At 45.1% G+C, this 20,365-nt stretch overlaps 1 protein-coding gene and 4 non-coding genes across 5 annotated transcripts in view; 3 read left to right on the top strand and 2 right to left on the bottom strand.

The window, feature by feature from the left end:
* LOC138242797 (zinc finger protein 271-like) overlaps positions 1 to 20,365 on the bottom strand; it is a 683,123-nt gene that overhangs the window by 307,661 nt on the left and 355,097 nt on the right. The window lies entirely within an intron of this gene.
* Positions 3,008 to 3,095, top strand: trnay-gua (transfer RNA tyrosine (anticodon GUA)). Its single transcript is given in 2 exon segments — positions 3,008 to 3,044; positions 3,060 to 3,095. It is a non-coding gene; the product is annotated as a tRNA-Tyr (tRNA).
* trnal-uag (transfer RNA leucine (anticodon UAG)) lies at positions 6,585 to 6,666 on the top strand. The gene has a single exon. It is a non-coding gene; the product is annotated as a tRNA-Leu (tRNA).
* Positions 10,117 to 10,189, top strand: trnaa-cgc (transfer RNA alanine (anticodon CGC)). The gene has a single exon. It is a non-coding gene; the product is annotated as a tRNA-Ala (tRNA).
* Positions 20,143 to 20,261, bottom strand: LOC138219168 (5S ribosomal RNA). Its single transcript, XR_011181579.1, has one exon. It is a non-coding gene; the product is annotated as a 5S ribosomal RNA (ribosomal RNA).

The raw sequence follows: 20,365 nt of genomic DNA on the forward strand, positions 1-20,365 counted from the left end.
TAAGATAATTCCACACTCATAAAACATTTATAAACATTTTGGGAGGCTGACATACAGTAAAGAAAGTAATACTGAAGAGTTTGGAAGTCCTGGAAAGCGTTAATAGATCCTTCTTGCTTTCGACCTGGAACAGAGCCCACAACTGCCAGATCAGTGACCCCTGAGCCCAGTTCACAGAGAGGAGAACCAGGAGCTCTTCTATGTCTCTAAGAGGGCTGGGAGGAAAGATAAAAGGGGGAAATGTGACATGAGTCCAGGCTGTTCTGTCTGATATTGTTCATGTAGCAGCACTGATTGTCTGAATATCTTCTGGTTCTGGATTGTGAGGATAGAGAGCAGTACGGAGTTGAGATCCTGTCTGAGTGTGAGTCTGAGCTGTGAATCTCACTGAGAAGAGAATAATGATTTTTTATTCTGCCTGAGAATTTTCCTGAGAATTTTTTTCTTTTCCAAGTGGTGTTACATCCCATTCAGATACTCTACACAGACTGCCAGAGAGAAGAGGATAGAGAGATGGACAGATAAGAGCACACACAGCAAGAGACACCGACGTCTTGATTTACTTTGAAGCAAGTGTTAATTTCTTTTCTGGAACAAGTTGTTTCTGAACTTCAAGAAATTCATACAACTTCTGAAAGATAAAATACAAATCTTGCTTCTCAGGACAGAAGAAATGCTTCCAAAAAATGCCAGTGATTTTTTCTCCTTTTAACGAAAAGTGGAGAAAAACAACAGCAGTGCAACTCCGTCGGCTTGATTTAGCTTAATACAAGTATTCACTTCCTTTTCTGTAGATTACAGCCTGCGAAAGATGAAATGAACTTCTTGGTTACTCTTAGTCAGTGCAGAAGAAATACTGCCAGCTGGCAGGAAAATGACAGTATTTTATTTTCTTTAACTACAAACATGTGAGTTGTGAAAAGCAACGGGAATGTGTCCCTGTGCAGCTGTTAAACAAAGGGCTGGTGGGTCAAACGTACTCAGGGACGTGCTTCAGATTGTGATGATGTAAACAAAATCTCCGCTAAAAATTGAAGGGATTTCTTCGCAAACCCTCTTGAATGTGGCAGGAAATCTTTGTGTTTTACTCGTGTGCAACTACAACAAGTAAACAAATAAGTACCTAAGTCAATGTCCAAGAAAACCATCTTCACGTGTGGAATTTTTCTTTAACTGGCTGTTGGGAGAATTCATTTATACACCCGTTGTATCCTTAGCAAAAATATTTTAAAATTAGAACACAGATTTGTTGGAGAACTTGACAATCCTTGACAATCATTATTAAATGAGCATTATACAAATGTGCGTTGATATTTTTAATATGTACCTTAATTGTAATATATATATACATAATTGCTTTGATATGGATGTTCATTTGAAGGAATTGAGGAAACTATGAAGGATCGCAGAACAACCAAAGATACATTTGGGCATCTGCTATTGGTAAAGATGAAAGAGTACCTTAAGTGTGAAGCTTTCATACACACGAGAGAAAAAAACAGTTTTAATGCACTTCATTAAACTGATGGTATGCTTATCAATCGTGCATAAAGTGTACATAGCAGAGGATGGTTTCGATCCATCGACCTCTGGGTTATGGGCCCAGCACGCTTCCGCTGCGCCACTCTGCTGACAGCTGCTATAATGTGATTCAACACAACTGCTCTATCTTTGCTTTCTAAAAGTGCGCCCGAGATGAAAAGTCTAAACGGTAAACGCAGACGTCACTTTGAGCACTTGGTCTTTTATAGCACAAATCATCACCCGCTGCTCTACATGGGCGTGTCTTCAATATCGTTGAGAACCAAACCTTCTGCTTTCCGAGGCAACTGATTCTTTCGTCGTTAATTCCCAAATCTTCAATGAGAATCAGTGAAACGAAAATCAAACACATGTACACACTCGCGTCCTAACCTGAAAGAAAAATCTACACCCACTTTATAATACTGAAAATGATTCAGGAAGTACAGCAAAGTTCTAAAACCAGCGAATGCATCTGCATACAGTACATAAAATGTCAATTTTTCAAAAGTAAAATCTTCAGCTTTGAAAGATTACCATCCATATATTTTCGTTTTTCTCTTTTTTTACATAACACGCTTTCGAGAAACAAACTGTCTTTTAATTAAGGTTTCATTAGAAAATGTGTATCTTGGTTTGCCAAGTTAAAATCGGCACATCCCAGTGGGCAAAAGATGTAGAATATACGACTATTGAACGCATACCAGACGTGTAACTGTGCTCCGTAACTGGTCTAGAATGAAATTGATTATATGTTTATTATACATAAATGGTTGTAGTTCTATTATACGGATAAATTTAGAAGACTACTATACATATATAGTTAAAGGTCTATTATACATCAAAGAAAGATTTTTATAGGTGTAGAAACTAGTAAATAAAGCCAATGATTTATTTTAGAAATTTATTCTTAAAATATACAACTATTCACACCTGAAAAATATGTAGTTCAAATTATACATTATATACAATATTGTAATCAACAAATGTCTAACCATCATAAAAAACACAACTAGTAAACTTCAGTTACAAATTCTAGTAACATGGCAATATATATATATAGTAATGACAAACACAAACTAATTACATGAACACGCTAATATTTAACTCAAAACCACATTTCGAAACTTCTTTATTTCCACGAAAATATTATTAATGTAGCACAAACGCTACTTTCTAATAAAGACAGAAAGAAACTATTTGTTTTGTGTCTCATGGTGATCCTCCTCTCGATACTAATGACATGTTTAATATGATCCCTCGAGAAAAAAAAGGAGTCAATTTCCGCCTGGAATGATTGATGCCCCATCAAACATTTTGTAATATCCCTGGAAGTTTATACAGTAGAATCCTGGTTCGTGGCTTAAATTCAAGGTAAACAAGACTAAGGAAACGAGTTGGAAACTTGATGTCGAAGTGGGATTTAAATCACCCGGAACATTTCACTACATTGGGCAGTATGTGCTAGGGAGCATTGCTTGACATCCCTTCGATAACTCAGTTGGTAGAGCGGAGGACTGTAGTGGAGTCATTAGGGAATCCTAAGGTCGCTGGTTCGATTCCGGCTCGAAGGAAGGTGCTTTTTGTGTACTTTAATCAAAGAGTTAAAAAAGCGAATCTGTTTCATTCAGACATTTATCAAAAGTTCAATAAACGACGAAGTAGAGGTTCCTGTTCCGAATTCAGCCCACGTCTGATTGTCTTGTTTTGGCCAAGATCCGATCTTTGAATTAAGGGACTACTCTGTCTGCTTTGTAATTCAAAAATACATACAAATGTCAAGTTTTTTGTAGATATAAAGGTGTTCTCTGTTTTCAAAGGATAGGTACTTAATTGGCATAATGATTTGGTATTGATTTTGTATCGTTGTATTATGAAGTTTGTGCTTTCTGTGTTTTTATCGTATTGTGAACTTATTTTTTAAACAAATGCTTACAAAGGCAAACAGGGCACACATCTGTTTATACCAGTGGTGAATTGTACATTTGTACAAGCTACTGTGCACTTCTGGGAGTATAACAGGTTCGATATAAAGTGGCAAAAATATAAAAGGGGAATATACCCCAGACTGCGTATAAGCTCTCGTTGTGACTGTTGTTTTATTTTTAGATAAAAATGGCGTACTGTGCACGAAATGTTGCAGAAACACAATTTGATATTTTAATAATTATTATTTTAATAATTTGATCAAATTGAGGCCCAGGATCCAAATCTTCAGTTCTGATTTTTTTAAGTGATATCTTTCCTTCCTGTCGTGGAAGTCACACGATGTGAGCAATTGTTTTTTTTACGTTGCGATCCAAAGATCCTCAGGCGCACTGTAACCAAACCAGGATGGATTCTGCTCGGAGCCGGACTGAGCTCATTCTCACTCCCTGTGCTAAAAACAGAATTAGCTCTTCCCCGAACATCGTCTACAGCTGCTGGATGGTGCTCTGCGTCTTACTGCTCTGGCAATTACTTTGACGAAAGACAGATCACTTGTGCGCTTTTAACCTTCTCGCAGCTACAGCTATAGCCCTGAAAAAAGCATTAGCTTTATCAGTTTTTACATTAATCTATTTTGAATCAAAGTTTGATATTTTTTTTTATTGCATTTTACATTACAATTATAATAATAATAATAATTATTATTATTACGCACACTTATATAGTGCTGTTCTGGATACTCCACTCAATGCGCTTTACAGGTAATGGGGACTCCCCTCCACCACCACCATTCTCCTGAATGATCACAGAGAGTCAGGACCTCGGTTTTACATCTCAGCCGAAGGACGGCACCTGTTTACAGTTTAGTGTCCCCTTCATTGTATTGGGGTATTAGGACCCGCATGGACCGCAGGGTGTGCGTCAAGCGACAGAAACCAGACGTGTGTCGGGCTCGGCTGCGAGCAGGACAATGACATCACAGGGACAAAGTAGAGGAAATCAAAAGGGTTCTATAAAAGACCTGTGTAAGCTGTTGGTTTGCAGTCTGGACTCTAAATCCTCCGATCCGATTTTAAATCTCTCTAATACCTGAGCTGCGGCTTCTTCCGAGTATTTATTCGTATACTTATTATGTGTAAGTGTATAGATGAAACCTTTCATATATTGTTCAGTTTAAATCAAAATGCTTTACTAATACAAGAGAGAAGTATAGTATGAAGGATGTGACAAATCTATGATTTCTTGGAACAAAACGGTTTTTATTTGCATTCGAAATGAAGCGGAATTTTAGCGGGACACACAAACCCTTTGTCCTTTTTAGAGTTTTTAGAGTGAACAGACATAAATGTAGAAAACGTGTTTTTTAGCACTACAATAGCAGGGTCAGTGGCATAATGAATAACGCGTCAGGTCTCGCGTCAGAAAATTATAAGTTGGACTGCCGTCTGGCTTGTTGCGTTTATACCACTTACGTTGTTTTATATAAATGAACTCCACCTGAAAGCTATAGAAAACACTTTGGGTAAGTTGTCTGCAGCCTCATGCGAATTTCGACAACTTACCCAAAACACTGTACTGTCTGGAGATCATTTCCAGCTCTGAACTCAATTGCAATGAAAAACCATGCGTAACAAAACTGGAGAACAGCTGAACTTGTGTTCAGTTCGGTGATGAGGGATCAGAACTGTCCTTGTTGTAATTAGCACGAACTGCACAGGCTCTGAATCAGACCATGTCAAATAGTCTGATCAATGTAGGACACGTTAATGTAGAATTATTAAAAGGTTTATTAGTTAGTTAGTTCAGGTTTACCCACCTGAACTAATGTAGAATTATTACTTGGTCTGTCTCTTGTTTGTATATAAATGAATGTCTCTGACAACTTAATGTTAGTTTTACGATGTAGGTCAGGCGTTGACATATGCACGAGTATACTAAATGTCTCACTCCTGATTCAACTCATGTTCTATAGGAGATTGGCGATTCCTCCTGTTTCTCATACAACCATATCAGAACAGAAGCCCATTTCACCCAGCTCTGATTCAAGATCGACTTGCATCTTTATCCCTTTTTTGTTCGTGATCATTATTTTCTTTAGTTATGATCAATATTGAACTTTTTCTAAGTGAAATGACAATAATCAAACATGCAGGCAGATTTTTGAAAAGTATTCGGAATTGACAGGGTGCCCCTTTGGAACAATCGTCAGAAATTGTGAGAAAATGAAAGTTATGTAAGCTCTCACACAAAGCATTGAAGATTGGAATCTGAGTGTAAAAAAGTTACCCGTCTCCCAATGATAGGCAGGGATACACACCATGACTCGAATAGACTCAGCGAACTTTAACACCTATGATATTACGAGTGCTTTGCACGTGTCGAATTTCAAGAAGGAACTACTACAACAGTTGTGGACATAATTCAATACCACCGGCAAAGTCCAATGCCGGCAACATCTGAGAAAATAATGTTCACTCATGGAATTTGGTCTTTGAATGGCTGGCGGGAAAATTCATTTATACTCCTGTTGCACCCTCAGCTGAAACATGTTAAAATAACAACGCAGATTTGTTGCAGAACCTGACAAGAATTATTGGGTTAGCACTGTATGTATTCTTGTATATTTACTTTAATTTTAATATAAATGTAAACATGCATGCTATATAAGCTATTGTAATTTTAAAATATGTTAGCTGAGGATGCGAAGGGGGCTATTATACCTTGTGAAACACGCAAGGAACTGTAAAAAAGGCTGTTATTTGAATAAAATTGGCGATCACAAGAAAACCACAATTTATGTGGTATTATCATCAATATCCTTCAAAATCTACGTTCAAATGAAGGATTTGAAGAAACTATGAAAAAAGCAACAGTAATAGCAGAGGATTTTGATTTTTGCTCTTCAAGTCAGCAGATCACCGTAGAGTTACACCCCTACAAACAGCACAAAGGATGAATCCCACCACCTTCATTATTGCTGTGTTTGTGCCAGTGAAAGTAGCGTTTGTGTTATTGAAAGCATCTCGGAAGATGAAGGTGCAGTCACTTCCACGTCATGATATCATTAGATCTGACGACAAGAGCTGAAGCCCCCCCTAGTCCAAGCCAGCAATGTGAAGATGGGTATGGAGGAAGGTAGCGTGGCTGAGTGGTCTAAGGTACTGGATTTAGGCTCCAGTCTCTCTGGGGGCGTGGGTTTGAATCCCACTGCTGCCAAATATTAATGTTTTAAGACCTGCAATACAATCAGTAAAAGCGCTTTTTGTTAGGCTGCGGGAGGTGTTTAGAGATAGACTTTCTAAAAGACAGGCTTAACATCAAGGCAGAAAAAATATTTTTTCTCAATAGAAATTCTCTTTGGCACGTTCAGCTTTATGTAGGGAACAACGTCTGCCGAGATCACTTTTGAGGCAGTGCACATGATAGTGTACCGGCAAGTACATTTAATATTGGCTGTGGTGGTGAGCTGCTTTTGTCTGTGAAACTTTTAATTCTTCACGCCGAATCGTTGGCAGGGGTAAAGCTTATTAAATCTTTGAACATAGCGCTCCATCAGAAATACTTTGTTCGTGATCAAAAGAGATCAGAGGATTAACTTCATTTATTCACATAGCATACCTTACAGGAAAGATTTAAAAGGGGAATTGATTGTGCTTCCTGATGTTGTTCCTGTCGTTTCTTTGGATACAAAGGTGAATGTTCTTTGACGTTCTGCTAGAGTATCCACTGGGTGGGCTTTATCAATCAGCTCGGAGAGGTCATCAGTGCTCTGTCTCTGGAAAATAATCAGCACTGTCGTTTTTCCCTGTGCTGTCTTTTAAAACATATAAGATCACGAGTTTACAGATTTCTCCAAATAACAACTATACATTTTAACCCAGCGGTTAGCATTCCTTCAATCCAATAGTTTTACTCCGGGTAAAAAGCAGCGAAATATATAGAGAGATGATATTCAAATATTTCAACGTTCTTATTGGATTACCTGTATGGATATATCGCTCAGAATTCCTAATATGATTTTGAGTTCAGTTTTGCTTTACTACTTTCAGAGTCTTTTATTGACCTTGCTGAAGCAGAGAAGTGACATAATCACAAATGCGACTTACCTGTGCTGCTGTTTTTTGTTAATAATGATTATTGCAAGGAAAAAAAACAGCTCCTTGCATTAAGAGCAAGAGCAACCAACACGCTCGCTTGTTGAGTTGGGTTTTTTTTCCGTGGTGCTCTTCCTCAGATGTAAAGTTATTTGGCGAGCAAGGACCTCTGAGAAGGAGCCTGAATCCATCAAGAACTCAGAAATTCTAATATCGCACTACTGTCTTGTGTACAGAGATCTGCTTCTTCCTTTTTGAGTGTTTTGGTGTTTAAGAGCACGCTTCCTACCTCGAATGTTAGTTTCAGGAGATGTGCTACCGGATAAATGATTATCTTGAAAAGGTTTGGGGATGCACTGGCCGGGATTAAAACCCGGCTCAATTATTTGGAAGTCACCTGTACTACCAACACACTTCTAAGAAGCACCCGCACATTTTCGCAATCCTCTCTCTCACCTACAAAGTTATGAAGACACAGACGACCAATGAAAACTAATTTGATTCACCCAAGGCTTCACTCTTCTGTTGTGATGTTGTTTTAATTAGTGTTAGCTGTGATGAGGTATTGTTTCTGTCTCTTAAAGTTTAAGAGTCTGCTCCTTTCTTCCTGGTATAGAAAAAAACATGTTCCATCTTTGTTTACAAACACCACTGTAAATTATTTGTCCATCTCTAAAGCCTGTGTGTATTGACAAGGCAATTCAAAAGCACATATTAAATAAGAACACGATCCTTCTTGTTACCATTCCCGTGGTTGGAGCGTTGTTTCGCCCTTTAACGTTCTTCTACAATATTTACAGACAGGGCTTTATCACTGGAGTTGTGTGCATCGGTCCATGAACATCAACTGTACTGCTGTTTTTCTATGCGTAATTTAATCGCAAGCACTTAAAAGATGCAAAAAGATTTCAAGGAAAACATAATTGAAAGACAGTCGAGTAAGGAGGTAGAAAAACGCTCTCCCCCATTGAAGAATCAACCACCGTCGCCCATGTGACTGGATATAAAAATAAATTATTCATTTCAATTATTCATGAAGGGTGGATTGTGGTCAGTGAACATATGCACATCTTTAAGTCAGTTCCACCATCTGTGCCATAGGGGATGTAGTTCAATGGTTTTCATGTATGAAGTTCCGAGTTCAATCCCTGGCATCACCAGATGTCTTACATTATTGTGCTCACATCGCAATCTTCTGTTGAGTGAGAACTCTTTGCTCGTGTTCATAGAGAGACAGGTTTACACAATTAAACTCAGTCACACACGAAGTGCTACAGTGTTGCTCTGCTGTTTTAAATGTACCTCCAAAGCATTTTGTTCTGTTAACTACCAAATGATTTGAACTAATTTTACATCATATTCAGGAAATCCAGAGAAGGTCATCAGACTTTTAGTGGCTGTTGAAGAAAACACCTGTTGAATCTCACCAGGGATTTCTTGAGAGATCATTCAGCAAGCGAATTAACAGGGGTTAACGTAGAGAGTGGCGGAGGTGGGATGTCAGGGCTTGACGTCACTGCTTTATGCAAAGAATGGAGGGGTGGTCGTCAGGGCTATATGACTGTGCTTCACGCAGAGAGTGGTGGGGGTGTGATGTCAGGGCCATACGACAGTGCTTTACACAGAGAGTGGCGGAGGTGGGATGTCAGGGCCTGACAACACAGCTTAACGCAGAGAGTGGATGGGTGGGTGTCAGGGCCATATGACACTTCTTTACGTAGAGAATGGCGGGGGTGGGATGTCAGGGCTTGACGACACTGCTTTATTCAAAGAGTGGAGGGGTGGGTGTCAGGGCTATATGACAGTGCTTTCCGCAGAGAGTGGTGGGGGTGGGATGTCAGGGCCATATGACACTGCTTTACACAGAGAATGGAGGAGGTGGGATGTCAGGGCCTGAAAACACAGCTTAACGCAGAGAGTGGAGGGGTGGTGTCAGGGCCATACGACACTTCTTTACACAGAGAGTGGTGGGGGTGGGATGTCAGGGCCATATGACACTGCTTTATACAGAGAGTGGCGGGGGTGGGATGTCAGGGCCTGAAGATACTGCTTTACGCAGAGAGTGGCGGAGGTGGGATGTCAGGGCCTGACAACACAGCTTAACGCAGAGAGTGGAGGGGTGGGCGTCAGGGCCATACGACACTTCTTTATGCAGAGAGTGGTGGGGGTGGGATGTCATGGTTATACGACAGTGCTTTCCACTGAGAGTAGTGGGGATGGGATGTTATGGCCATAAGACACTGCTTTATGCAGAGAGTTGAGGGATTGATGTCAGGGCCATACGACAGTGCTCCACTCAGGCCTCTGCTTGAATTTGTACTCCTCCTCTCTCCCTACCTCTACCTCTATGATATTTGCACTTTCTGGAGAGGCGATTTTCTCCACTTCAGTAGCCCGATTGCGTGGAGAGGGCTGTAGAATGTGGCACCGCCTTTCCTGCTCCGTCCATGACAGGCGTGCTGGTCTCTGGAGAGAGAGCACGGTCCATCAGCGCACTCCAATAAAGGCACTGGAAGCAGCTGAAACGCATTGGCGAAGCTCAGCACTGGGCCGCTGGGCACATCTTACCACCGTTTCCGTAGTGTAGTGGTTATCATGTTCGCCTCGCATGCGAAAGGCCCTTGGTTCGAAACCGGGCGGAAACAGACTGGCTTCTTTTGTCGCATACAAATGGGTTGTACAACTTTTAACTAGCAAATGGAAGAGGGCTGAAGTAAGAGACAAGATGTAAATAGGGTTAACTTAAGTCAGTTCTGCCTGAAAATTAGACTTCTAAGCAACAGGGGTTTATGGCAGGAAAGGGGGTTAACTGATAAGGATTCCAGATGCGAGGGGGCATAATCTTAAACTGACCATTTGGCCAGGGTCTCTTAACTGGCCAAATACCATGACCCCCTCCCCTTACCATAACACCGAATGACGTCTGAAGCAGCAAGGAAGGACTATATAACCTAAAAGTTTGTACCGGCACATCGAACAATACTTCGGTTTTGTTGTTTCTTGTGGGAAACAAGACTTCGGCTTTATTGTTCCTTGTGTCCGTCATGGCAGTGAACAGGTCCTGGTTACAGGATCTCTAAAAAAGGAAATAAAGACTGAAATCAGATCCGACCCACCATGCTGCCACGGTGACGGTGCACTGCCCAGTGAAAGTGGCAGCCTGTCCCTGGACTGTGGGAAACTGGAGCACCTGGAGGAAACCCCCACAGACCAGGGAGAGAACATGCAAACTCCACACAGACAGCACCCACACCCCAGGTCCAGCACTGTGAAGCATGCCCGACGATGCGGAAGGGCTTTTACAAATGAGTGTGTAACTCACACTGGTGCCCAGGATGGCCTGCTACCGGAACGCAACCTAATTTTCTTAATGCAGTTTGTTCGAAGCGGTTTACAGGAGCTGGAGGTGAGGACTGAGCTGGGGTCCAGTGTGCAAGAGTGACTACTGATGTCGTGTGTGTGTGTGTGTGTGTGTGTGTGTGTGTGTGTGTGTGTGTGTGTGTGTGTGTGTGTGTGTGTCTGGATCATTGTGAGCGCCGTCAGGTTTGTGTATTTGTTTAAACAAGAGGACGTGTCTGTGCGGGTCTGACTCTGTGTGAGGGTGCAGCTCTAACTGTTCGCGCGCGGGCGTGTCTATCTCTCGACAATGCATGAGGGGCTAAATCTGCCTCTGAGAAACTGACTTTTCAGAAGAAAAATCTATGAAAAGGCACGGCCTGGCCCTCTTCTCTTGCTCCCGACGTATAACACACTGGGGGATGAAGCTGGTGTCTTCAGCTGTAACCCTAGCTATTTATGCAAACAGCTCTTTTATGAAAAGCAGCTCTAGGCCTAGACAAGAGGAACAGATAAAACAAATCTTAGATTTATGGCTTATTCAAAGCAGACTGAGCGCTGCTATACTGTATGTAGGAGTCAGAGATGAAGAATGAGCTATTTAAGGAAATCAGGAGTGTGAGAGAGGGAGTGTGTGTTTTTCCTCCCAATAGAGAAGGCTTGTGGTTCTTTCTGCTTTTCTGCACAGGCTGCCAACATAAGTACGTGTTGGGTTCTTGGTTTGAATGCTCGAGTTGTCAGGCTGGCATTTTTTGTTCCTATTGGAGCCCATAATTGTGAACAAGGCGCTTGAGGACGTCTCTGTGCAGGTGTGCGTTTGTAATGACGTGTGTGCGCATCTCTGTAGCGGATGTTTCAGTAAAAAAACGCATTTAAAACATTCAACCTTTTCATGTTCCTAATATTCTTTCATTCTTCACAATAATAACTAAGGTTGCTGCTGGAAGAGGTGTTAGTGGGGCCACCAGGGGGAACTCTCACCCTGTGGCCCATGTGGGTCCTAATGCCCCAGTATAGTGACGGGGACACTGGAAAAACTGTAAACAGGTGCCGTCCTTCAGATGAGACGTAAAACCGAGGTCCTGACTCTCTGTGGTCATTAAAAATCCCGGGGTGTTTCTCGAAAAGAGTAGGGGTTTTACCCCAGTGTCCTGGCCAAATTTCCCATTGACCCTTACCAATCATGGCCTCCTAATAACCCCCATTTATGAATTGGCTTCATTACTCTGCTCTCCTCCCCACTCATAGCTGGTGTGTGGGGAGCGTTCTGGTGCACTATGGCTGCCGTCCCATCATCCAGGTGGATGCTGCACATTTGTGGTGGTGGAGGGGAGTCCCCATGTCCTGCAAAGCGCTTTGAGTGGAGTGTCCAGAAAAGCACTATATAAGTGTAAGCAATTATTATTCATTATAATGTAATAAGTCCATTATTTCTCACCCCTCCATTGCAAGGCATACACAACACAAACACCAGGAACAATTATCTCAGAAGTGAATTGCAAATGTATTGAGTTGTGATGCAACTGTAACTTGAACCTAACATGACTGTGGCGTGCATTTTTGAAATTGCATTTTCACAGCTGAAATACAAAATGAAGCTGATCGCAGTCCAAACTCAAGGTATTGTTGTAAAACTAAATATTCAACATGTTTCTACCTGTCCCTTTTCAGCTCACTCAGAAGTCCACAGCCTGCAGCCTGGTGCCTCTCTGTCTCCCCCCTCCACACTGCTGGTCCAGTGGAGGTGCTGTTTGATCCTGCACGATCTGTCCGGAATCGTATAGTCTTACTGAGCAGCGCAGGGCTCCCTGGCCCCAGGTACGAACAGTGAGTGTCAGTGCAGAACAGCTCTCTGACACTCCGCTCCCTCACTCCAGCTGATCAGGGCAACTACACAGTGAGGGACCTTAATGGAAGCAGTATCAGCACTGTGATCGTCACTGTGGGTGGTGAGCAGGTCTACAGTAGGATCACTAGAGGGCTCTATATTCTTGACAGAGTGTGTTCTTATATCATCCTCTGTCCTGATTGTCTTTCAGCTCACAGAGACAATGTCACCCTGCAGCCTGAAGCCTCTCTGTCTGTCCCTCTGTTCACTGGAGAGCCAGTGGAGGTGCTGTTTGATCCTGCAGGAGGTGGAAACTGGACCTCAGTGTGTTCTGTCCAGAACAGCACAGCCAGCTGTGTCCCCCAGTACAGTTTTTTTTATTTTTGATGATTAGCCATATGTTGATTACAATATTGTACATAATGTATAATTTGAACTCGATATTTTTCAGGAGTGAATGATTGTATATTTTCAGAATAAATTTCGAAACCAAATTATTGTCCCTCGATCTCTGTCTCTCTCTCGTCCTGCTGTCTGTCTGTCCCTGCCTCTCTGTCTCTCTCTCTTTCAGCCCCGTCTGTCAGTCTGTCTGTCCTTCTCTCTCCTTCCTCTCTCTCTCTCCTTCCGCTCTCTCTCTCGGTTTGTTTGTCCCTCAATCTCAATCTTTCTCTTTGCCTGCTGTCTTTCTGTGCCTTCATCTTTGTGTCTCTCTCTCCTTCCTTTCTGTCTGTCTCTCTGTCTGTCCTGCGTTGTCCCAGCTGGGCCTGTCTCCCCGGCTCTCTGCCTTCAGCTCTGTTCGCCGATGTCCCACCAGCCCGTCTCTCTCTCAGCCTGTCTCTTGACTTGCAGGAGGAAGAGGAGGTGGAGACAGCTCCTCCGGCAGGAGAGAGGAAGAAGGTCAGTGCTGGTCCCACCCTGCCTCCTGTCCTGTCTGTGGTGGAGTTTCGCCATCTTGTCTGTCTTGTCAGCCCTGTCTGTCACTGTCTCTCTCCTCCTCCTCTCTGTGCTGTGGTGTCCAGTCAGTGTGTCTCTCTCCTCCTCCTCTCTGTCCTGTGGTGTCTAGGCAGTGTGTCTCTCTCCTCCTCCTCTTCTCTGTCCTATGGTGTACAGTGGGTCAGTATTAGTGGGCTACACCCTGGCTCACTCACTGCGAGTGTGATCTCAGCAGAGTCTCTGTACTCTTGGGACACTTGACTCACCTGTCTCTCTCTTTCTCTCCCTGTGCTGTCCCTCTCCTGCCCCCTCTCTCCCTACTCGGACTCCAGCTGGAGGAGGTCCAATCACCACCTCCTGTGAGACAGAAGAAAAAGAAAGTGGGTAATGCTCTGATTCTCTCTTTACTCCTGTCCAGTGTCCAGTCAGTGTGTGTGTATGAACCCCTCTCTCTCTCAGTGCAGTGTTCATGTACTGGAGTGTCCAGTCAGTGTGTGTGTATGAACCCCTCTCTCTCTCAGTGCAGTGTTCATGTCCTGGAGTGTCCAGTCCGACTCTTAACGTGACTCTCCTGTCTCTGCTTCAGAAGTGCTGGTGCGTCTTTTTAAAGTCCCTGAGCTGCATGTCGGTGGAGACAGATGATAAGGACGAGCCGATGGAGGCGGCGGAGACCGTGTGTCAGGAGAGGAAGAGCGAGGGAGAGGAGGAGCAGGCTGCCGGGAAGGACAAGAAGAAGAAGAGGAGGTGCAGGTGAGCAGACAGGGGGACGCCGCCCGGTCGTGTCTGTGATTCAAGAAGGAGTCTCCTCTTGCTGTTTGATGTCATGGTGATGTCCGTGTCTGTGTCCCTCACACCTGCAATAACAATATTCTTTCCAGGTTCCTTTCCTGGTTCTTTGGTCCAGACTGTGCTGGACCAAAGCTGAGGGGCCCCAGACTGGACTGGACTGGAGCTGAGGGGCCCCAGGCTGTGCTGGACCGAAGCTGAGGGACCCCAGACTGGACTGGACCAAAGCTAAGGGACCCCAGACTGTGCTGGACTGAAGCTGAGGGACCCCAGTCTGGACCGAAGCTGAGAGACCCCAGTCTGTGCTGGACCGAAGCTGAGGGACCCCAGTCTGGACTGCACTGGAGCTGAGGGACCCCAGTCTGGACCGAAGCTGAGGGACCCCAGTCTGTGCTGGGCCGAAGCTGAGGGACACCAGTCTGGACTGAAGCTGAGGGACCCCAGTCTGTGCTGGACCGAAGCTGAGGGACCCCAGACTGGGCTGCACTGGAGCTGAGGGACACCAGACTGGACTGGACTGCACTGGAGCTGAGGGGCCCCATACTGGACTGGACCAGAGCTGAGGGGCCCCAGACTGGACTGGACCGGAGCTGAGGGACCCCAGATCCCAGTCTGGACTGAAGCTGAGGGACCCCAGTCTGGACTGAAGCTGAGGGACCCCAGACCCCAGTCTGGACTGAAGCTGAGGGACCCCAGACTGGACTGTGGAAAACTTTCACATTATCTCCACCTGAGTCCTCAGATCGTCTGCATGACCTTGTATTATTAAGTATTATTTTAAGGTCCTGTGATGATCGTAAGATGGGGGGGGGGGGGGGGGTGTGTCCCTTGACATTAATCTGTATTGTAATTTTTGTTCTTTTGTTAAGCATCATTAAAATGTTTTTTAAAAAAAGCTTTTGGTTTTTTCCCTCCCCCCCTGAAACGAACAAACAGAGTCTGTCTTTCTCTTTCATCCCGGAGAGTTTGTGGTTGATGGATTGAGGCCGAGAGCCCTCGTTGTCGGCGTGCCACCAGTTAGCGGGGCTAAAGCAGGGGGGGCATCGTGTCCAATACTCCTTGAAACGAGACAGATTTCAAGCCACCTCCGTCTGAAGAGAAGGAAGTTGACCACGAACTCCAGGGTGTCCTAGGAAGCTCTTTAGCCATCGTTTGCCCAGCAGCCATCTCACCCTGCAGCTCCCAGCTAGCAGCCCCCTCCCCACTGGAGCCCAGCAGGTAGAAGCCTGGTCAGTACCTGGAGGGGAGACTCCTGGGAAAAACTGAGGTTGCTGCTGGGAGAGGTGTGAGTGGGGCCAGCAGGGGGCGCTTTCACCCTGCGGTCTGTGTGGGTCCTGATGCCCCAGTATAGTGACGGGGGACACTGGACTGTAAACAGGCGCCGTCCTTCGGATAAGACGTCAAACCGAGGTCCTGACTCTCTGTGCTCATTAACAATCCCGGGGTGTTTCTGGAGAGGAGTAGGGGTGTTACCCCAGTGTCCTGGCCTGATTCCTCCCCTGGTCTTGACCCATCATGGCCTCCTTATCACCCCCCCTCTCTGAACTGGCTCCATCCCTCTGCTCTCCTCCCCACTGAGAGCTGCTGTGTGCTGAGCGGACTGGAGCATCATCCACGTGGGGGCTGCACACTGGGGGGGCTGGAGGGGATCCCCCTGACCTGGGAAGAGCTCTGAGTGGAGAGTCCAGACGGATTAATTATTATTATTATTATTCGTGCTGCACTGGGCTTCAGTCCTGGTAGTGAGAGGGGGATCTGTGATCAGTACAGATACTTATGACTGTATAATAATACACGATAGAAATGGAAAACAGGGTAGCGCTGTAGTCTCTTCGAAACGTTTTGAACTGCCAGAAGAAGTTTTCACAACCCGGACTCGTGAAGGTACAGGTCTTCTCCCTTCGTCCGGAGTAAGGTGAGAGGTTATCCCCTCGGGGCGCAGTATCCCCGATGCACCCCCCCACCACCACCCAAAATGACACACACTTCTGTGACGATTGGGAGACCCCGGTTCGATCAGCCCCTGCGGTGTAGGAAACGACCCGCTGGAGAGAACACGCAGACTCCACACAGAAGGGTCACCTCGGCATTTATTCCAACAGCAAAACACCAGAGAGAAACGGGTCTCCGAAAGATGAGCGCACACTACGGGGTCATTACAAATGGGAATAGGAGTTCTTTTTTTCTTTTCCGGACGTCAGTTGTATCGTGTCCTGGTGATTTCTCCTGTTTCGAACGGAGTTCAATGTCACGTTTCTACTTTATTAGAGAGAGGCACTGAACTTTGGGGAACGTGACATCCACCCAGTATTACTAGTAGGTTGATAAATATAAATGTTCTTTTTCCCCCCGTATGATACCTCGCGAAATATAACGATGGCCAACTCCTTAAGTCGAAATTTAAACCCTTCTCACGCTACAAGACAGTCCGTCAACATCGCCGCGGCCCGAAGCGCGACCTTCGGTATGACGTTGGCGGAAGGGGGTAGGGTAAGTACGTCACAGCCGGGGGAAGCCCCTATCACGTGAGAGGGGTGCTGCGGGCGACGAGCCCCCGGGGGCGAAGAGAAGTTGATTTGCGTGGGGTGTGGAAACACTACACGACCGGGCAAGCGAGCCGTTTTTTTTTTTGTTTTGTTTTTTCAGAACATCAGAACAACCGCAGAGATGACCATCGATCCACTCCGGACGTTTCCTTTTTTGTCCTTTTTGGCCTCCAAAATAAAAAAAAAAAACTGGGATCCATCGTGGCGTTGCCAAATTAAAATGTCAACCACTTTTCGGGCTTTCGTGCTGTCCATGATGAAACCGTCATGGTTGTGTAAGGATACGTTACGTCACAGACCGGCGGCGCTCGGACGTGAGGAGTGTCGTTACGTTTTTGAAACGGGCACGTCAGACAAGATCTCTGACAAGATCTCTGAAAAACCCAAACCTGTAAGATTCAATTTCAATTCAGTTTTTTTTATATAGCGCCTTTCACAACAAGAATGCCCCAAGGCCCCGAACAAAGGAGTTGTTCCACACCCCCGCCACCCTCTGTGTACAGTAGAGCCCCCTGTACTGACTGGAGGAGCTCACCCGGCTGTGTCTGGAGAGAAGCCGGGGTATCGGCTTCAACCACAGGGCTGGGCGGCTTGTTAACCACCCCCATCCCCTTCTGTGTACAGAAGAGCCTCCTGTCCTGACTCCAGTAGGAAATGTCACCTGGAGGCAACACACCGGCTTCTTTTAACAGATCACCTCGGGAATCGGGAACAACGGAGCTGTGTGCGGCCGTCTGTACGGAGGGGTTCAGCGCGGGGGGGCTCCGGGCTCGGGTCTGGACCCGGGGGGGGGGGGGGGGTGCTGTCTGTGTGGAGTCTGCATGTTCTCCCTGTGTTCTCCGGGTCCAAAGACAGGCTTTTGGGCTAATTGGCTTCTGGGAAAACTGGCCCTGGTGTGTGTGTGTCCTATGATGGAGTGCTGTCCTGTCCAGGGTGTGTGAGTGAATGTGTGTTTGTCATGTGATGGACTGGTTCCTGTCCAGGGTGTGTGAGTGTGTGTGTCTGAGTGTCCTGTGAGGGACTGGTGTCCTATCCAGGTTGTGTGTGTGTGTCCTGTGAGGGACTGGTGTCCTGTTCAGGGTGTGTGAGTGTGTGTGTGTATCCTGTGAGTGACTGGTGTCCTGTCCAGGGTGTGTGAGTGTGTGTGTCCTGTGATGGACTGGTGTCCTATCTAGGGTGTGTGTATGTCCTGTGATGGACTGGTGTCCTGTCCAGGGTGTGTGAGTGAGTGTGTGTGTGTCCTGTGATGGACTGGTGTCCTGTCCAGGGTGTGTGAGTGTGTGTGTCTGTGTGTCCTGTGATGGACAGATGGTACCAAGCCTGGACACCCATGAGACACTGGCTTCCTCAGAAGACTCTCACGGAGGGCACACTGTCCCTAACCCGGGTCCAGAAGAAACTACAGTGATCTATAATTCCTGCGCCTCGGAAGGGTTTATGACGTCTATGTCCGGCGCCCGCGCCCGTGGACTGGCGGTTTGGCGTCGCGCTCCGCAGCTTGAGCTTCGGTGCGAGGCAGGGCGGGAGGGAGCCGATGTGGCCTCGGCGCCATCTTTGCTGGTGAGTCAATTGTGACCGTTGCGGTACAACAAACCATCAATCAAGCTTTTCCCACCCCGTCCAGTATTTCTGTCGCGGCCCACGTCCCTTACAATCGACAAACTATAAAAAAAACAGTAGCCCTTCGCAACATTACACGCCATTTTTTTATTTTAAACGTCCGCTAGATACGCAGGTGGCTCGATACCTGTCTTATCCTCGCCGGCGTCTTTATACCGGCAAGTGAATTTTATTTGGGGTCCCTCAGAATTGTGACAGAAATGTCAGTGAACCACAATAAAAAACGAAACTTTTTTTTTAAAGGCGGTGAATGGATTTTTTGAGTAACCGTGTAGCGACTAACGTAAGGAAAAAAAGTTGTCTTTCCCTACGAAGACGTTTTGGTACAGGACTTTCTTTAAATATCAGTTGTGCATAGCGTTTTACAAAAAGTTGATGATGATCTTGGAGATAATTGCAAAGGAAAATTGAGATAACTACCAAAACATTACGTGTGAAACGACAGGACAGAACTTTGAACCCACAAAGAAACAAAGGTATGAAATATTGCCTCGTCATGGGGGGTTGATAATTGTAGTAAGTGTTCCTAATTTTCGTAAAGAAATGTATATTATGGGAGTTACACGTGAGATTTAGTGTATATACGTTTCATATTGTGCATATATACGGGGTTAAAAAGTGGAATGAGTATGATTATAAACTCGTGTGTCCTATAATCAGATAATTTTTGAACAAGCTTTGATTAGACAGGTGAAAAACAACATCAGATCCTTTATTTTAATATATTCTCACGTCTGAATATCAGCTTCTCCCCTCTGGCCAACATTTCAGGGCTCCCAGGTGTATATCCCAAATTGAAACAAATATTAATTTGTTACCCAGTTAAACAGTTAATAGAAGTGAGTGACCAGGGTAAATAAAGGTGGGTCAGTGTAAACTGTTTATTCTGGACCAGACTTCGTCATGTGTGATATGTTATGACTTCTTATATTAAGTTTTATCTTTATATTTAGTTCTACATGTGTAATAGATGCGATGTGTGTCCATAAAAAGGTTTCTCCAGGGGAAAATCAAGTTCGTTTTAAAACCGTGTTTCCTTTTTAGGGTACGTTTGCATTCCAAGTGTGGGGTTTTTGCCTTTTTGTATTTTTGCTGAGACAAGTTGCCTTTCTTATACGCGGAGGGATCTGCTCGTGAGATGTCCGCTTGGTCCATTTCTGAGCTCAGTATAAGGTGTAGAAAGCATGACTGTCATCATAACCCGCATCTCACCCAGGTGTGGAATTATGTTGTGACTATTGCTTCAGCAATAACATGCTGATTGCATGTTTCTAGATGGGAATAACAGAGATCTCAACTACTGAGGGGCCTTATTAATAAAGTCTCCACAGCCGAAGCGCTGTGTCTCTTTTCAGCTGGCGATAAACCTTTCCTCGATCCTTTGCGGACTTGTTAAACTGTTCATGATCAGAATAAAAAACGCTCACGCTAATACACAAGCACCCGTGTCTCGCCAAAGCTGACAAATAAACAGACGGACAAGCCGCACTGCACGTGTGAACAGGGGAATGAGCGAGCGCGCGGGGATAGGGCGCCTCCTGCGCTTAAAAGCTTACAGCACCTGGTATTCCCAGGCGGTCTCCCATCCAAGTACTAACCAGGCCCATCCCTGTTTAGCTTCCGAGATCAGACGAGATCAGGCGTGCTCAAGGGGGTGTGGCCGTAAGCGAGAGCAAGGCTCGCTGGCACCCTTCTTATTGAGAGGACAGCTCCGTCACCTCTTTTACGACGCTGCTTTTTTCCCTTGCGTTTTTCTCTTCTTTCCACGTTCT

The sequence above is a fragment of the Lepisosteus oculatus genome, chromosome 14, assembly GCF_040954835.1.
Source record: "Lepisosteus oculatus isolate fLepOcu1 chromosome 14, fLepOcu1.hap2, whole genome shotgun sequence".
NCBI classification, from domain to species: domain Eukaryota; kingdom Metazoa; phylum Chordata; class Actinopteri; order Semionotiformes; family Lepisosteidae; genus Lepisosteus; species Lepisosteus oculatus.